Source organism: Nycticebus coucang, chromosome 10, assembly GCF_027406575.1.
Source record: "Nycticebus coucang isolate mNycCou1 chromosome 10, mNycCou1.pri, whole genome shotgun sequence".
Lineage (NCBI taxonomy): Eukaryota > Metazoa > Chordata > Mammalia > Primates > Lorisidae > Nycticebus > Nycticebus coucang.
In genome coordinates this window covers 92,660,650-92,665,067 of record NC_069789.1, presented here as the reverse complement: position 1 = coordinate 92,665,067, position 4,418 = coordinate 92,660,650, and positions in this window count along the sequence as shown.

Here is a 4,418-nt window from a genome sequence, read left to right as displayed (position 1 = left end):
AGGCTGTAGAGCCAAGTAGCTCCGCTTTTTTTTTTTAATTGTTGGAGATTCATTGAGGGTTCAAAGATCCAGGCTACACTAATTGCATTTGTCAAGCAAAGTCCTTCTCTCCACTTTCAATCAACCCATCCACCCTGCCTGGATCCCTACATCTGCCACTTATATAACACCTGACATTGGGTAAGGTACGTAACTCCTCAGAGCCTTGCTTTACCCAGCTGTTAAATGGAGACAACCATACATGCCTTCAATATTTGCAGTAAGGATTATGGATTTTATAATTTAAACGATGGTAATAATACCACAATTTGTGTACACACAGTCACTAACAGTGTTACTATGGAGGAGGAAGGAAGATGTAGTTTAGAGGTTTTCAACTTTGGCTGCACTTGAGAATTACCAGCAAGTTCTGGGAAAGTTTTTAAAGTCTTTTAAGTTTTAAAGCTGTCCCCCCAGTCTGCTAAATAAGGATATTTGGAAGATCCCAATGTGCTGCTAAAGTTGAGAGCCAGTGATGCTTACCCTGGTTCAAAGTATACTGTCGGCCAAGAAAATATCTACTCAAACCATTAAAATTCCATAGGCACACCATACATACATACATACAGGGAGAGAATGCTTTAATGTAATTTGAGGCTATTTAAATCTATTTTTAATTACTTATTTTAGAACTAAAGTGAAATGAAAATCATATTCATCACACTGATTTAGGATATATTCATTTTAGTTGCCAAAAAAATTTTAGATTTTAAAAATTAAGAAGCTTCAGATGGAAATGTTTAACAGATTGACAAAAATTAAATTAGTTTCAGTATCAGGACCAGTAAACTAAGAAGTATTTTTAGTTTCCTAAACCTAACTTTCTAATCATTGAAGGACAAGGACTGAACATCTTTCATTTCTTCTCCTCTTTAGATTTACTTACTACATCATCTTCCCACCTGAACTCTAGCCCACATTCAGCAAGGACAAGCATGCCTCCTCTGAAGCCATTCATGGTCACTAAACAGTGACGTGTGATATCAGAAGACCAAGAATGTTTGTAATTTTCTCATATCCTGGTATGTGCCCAGTGGCAGTATACAGTTGCAAAGCAATTCATAGTCATGGAAACACTTGTCTGGAAACAATCAAGTGGAGCCAGGATCTAGACTGGATGTAGCCCTCTTCAGAAGGTAGTATTTTCTCTGTGGTGGATCCCTACTCTGAACCTCCACAGAACTGGTCTGGGTACCCTGACAGAAAAGACTCACCACTCTGACTCTGATGATAGGGAGACCATGGGACTGTCTGCATGGTTAGATTAGAGAAACACATAATGGAAAGTCCAACCATAGGCCCCTTATTTACTAGTCTGACAAGTGGTTAACATTCCTACCTTAAGGATTTCTTTGGGCTGGGAATTATAGATCCAAGCAAATATGCAAAACATATTTTGGGGGGTGGAGTTAATATTGTAAGACATTATCAATCATTGTTTCTTTAGAATGAATTAGTTTATTATCTTCATTAATCAGTCATTTGTTAAAATTATCAAGAATAAATAGAAAATCATGAGGATCAAGAGGGGATATAAGATGTGCTGGATTGTTCTGTGATTTGGGTGAGAAGGGAAGAACACCAGCACTGGTGTACATATTGCAGTGAGCCTGGGAGATAAGCTTCCTTGTCTGTTGACTTACTGGGCTTAAGCAAAGCTCTATGAAGAAGTGTTATAGGGGTGGGGGTTTAGGATGTCAGCTGTCTCTGTTAGTCTTCAGAGGTTGAAGGCCAGTGAGTAGGCTATTCGAATGAAAAATACTGTGACAGAAAGAGTATCCAACTCCCTGATGATATTACCCAAGAGTGAGTGTCCTTCATTGTTGGAAAGGCTTCTGTGACTTCCTCCACAACTGGGTGACTTTTGAGCCCCTCAGTTTGGCATAAATGGCCTTCCTTAATGGACGCTGGATGACTTTTCCAGCCTCAGTCCTCAGGAATTATAACTTTTGCTTTAACAACACTGACTGGTAATCCCTGTTCTCCCCTTATCATTTTCTCTCTTCTGCTCTAATTTCATTTGACCCTCTAAGACTTAATTTGGACACCACTTCCTTTAATGGAGCCTTTCCTGATTCTCAAGAGCCCCTCTTCTTCCTCCTATAAATCCTGCTGTCTATCCCTATGATGTAAGTGAGGCTTTGTCTCTCACATTGGTTTATGACATTTCTGTGGAGAGGGACTATGATCCAGTCATCTTTATGCCCTACAACATATGATGGTAAGTAAATTATTAGACGGATGGATGGAAAGAAGGAAGGAAGAAAGGAAAGACTGCCTAGCTGAGTTATGCACTCTTGCTTTTATTATCACCCATGACTTGGTTAGACTAAGATACACAAAGCAGGAGTAAGGTGGGATGTGAATAACTTACTGACATTTTGATTAACCCTAAATTACTACAGTTGAATATTAGAGTTTATAAAGGCATTTTATTTTTAGTCTAAAAATTTACTGGTCTTAGGAATCTTTTTTGGATCAACCATGTCTCTCTATTTCCTCTAGTTCCCCCACCCAACAATTACTTAAATAACTGATACTTTCCACTTTTAAATATACTGCCTGCTGATTATCTTTTACTCATATTTTTGGTGTTACCTAAATATAAAGTAAGCCTCTGGAATTTTCATCCTAATATTTTGGTTTCTTGTCATGGAGATTGCAGTGTGGTAATTACAAACCTGACCCCTACAGCCAAACTACTAAGAGTCACAGCCTAGTACTCCTCTTTTCATAGCCTTTGGCAAGTTACTGAGCCACTAGGGCCTTATTTTTTCCATATATAAAATGGGAATGGTGCTTGTTCTTATTTTGAAATGTTTTTATAAGAAATAAATGAGTATGCATGTTATGATATGCTTAAAACAATGCTTAGCATACATTCAACTCTCATTTAAGTCTTTTTGTTATTGCCATCCCATGATACCCATGGATAATGCCTTATACATGTTCAGAATTTTCTACTGCCCAAAGTGATTTCAAACTTGGTAACAACAATGCATACCTATGCATCAGGCACTGTGCCTGGCACTGGGCACACTGCTACACAGAACTAACCCAGTACCTATCCTCGCAAAGATTTAAAGAATACTCTGCACTTCACAGATAGATGTAAAGGGGCTTCCCTATTTATGGACAGGAAAATGAGAGGCCTCAACAGCTTAATTTACTTGACTTTAGTCATGCAAGCTGGAAGACAAGAAGATCCAATCCCGTGCCCAGGTATTTTCACTACAAGTTCAGTCTATTTCTTTCTTTTTTTTTTTTTTTTTTGTAGAGACAGAGTCTCACTGTACGCCCTCGGGTAGAGTGCCCTGGTGTCACATGGCTCACAGCAACCTCTAACTCTTGGGCTTACGCGATTCTCTTGCCTCAGCCTCCCGAGCAGCTGGGACTACAGGCGCCCGCCACAACGCCTGGCTATTTTTTTGTTGTTGTTGCAGTTTGGCCGGGGCTGGGTTTGAACCCACCACCCTCAGCATATGGGGCCAGCGCCCTACTCACTGATCCACAGGTGCCGCCCAGTTCAGTCTATTTCTATTACATCATAACTGTAAATACTATGACTATGGATCTACAGATGGATGTGATGGACAGAACACACTTCTTTCCTGGAAACATCCTGAAGTCATAGCAGAGGATTTTATAAATGTATAAGGGAAAAGAAAAGGTAAAGGAGGCAATAGTCAATTAAAAAATGCCAGTACAATTTTGGCAGACAGGAAACAAAAGCATAGGAACAACTGACCAAAAAGAACTGAGAAATCTTAAGACCTAAGTGTGTAGGAGAAAGCCAAGGAAACAGCATGCCAATTTGAGCCACAGATCCTCAGAAAGGCTTAGCAATTGTAGGGGATTGTAAGTCTGGAAGGCTGGAAGAAAGAGCAATTATAAGTTTGTATAAGGCTCTTAGACTTACAGATTTCTGATCATCCTCCATAGCAAGTGGCAGCCCTTCTTCCACTCTGGCAAACAAAAGAGGTCTCCTCTCAAGGAAAGTTAACCCAGAGTAACTCTGGGATTTGGGGGCAGCAAGTCTTCCTGAAGGCAGGGGAAGAGTCTATATTGAATAGTAAAAGAATTGAGTAAAAGCCTGAAGGTCGAACAGTACAACCTACTACAACATTCCCCAAACTGACACTCAGAGCTTGGACGCTCCAGCATGCACCCCATTCAACCTAAATTGAATTTAATGATATGCCTCAAATGTAATTATTAGTTGACAGACAAATATCAGTATTTCAAGAATAAGAAGTTGAAGTAATATGAGGCAAAAAAAGAGAATAATTCATAGGAGAAAATACTGGCAAACCATATATCTGATAAGAGGTTCATATTTAAGATATACAAAGAACTGCCACAACTCAATAGAAAAAACA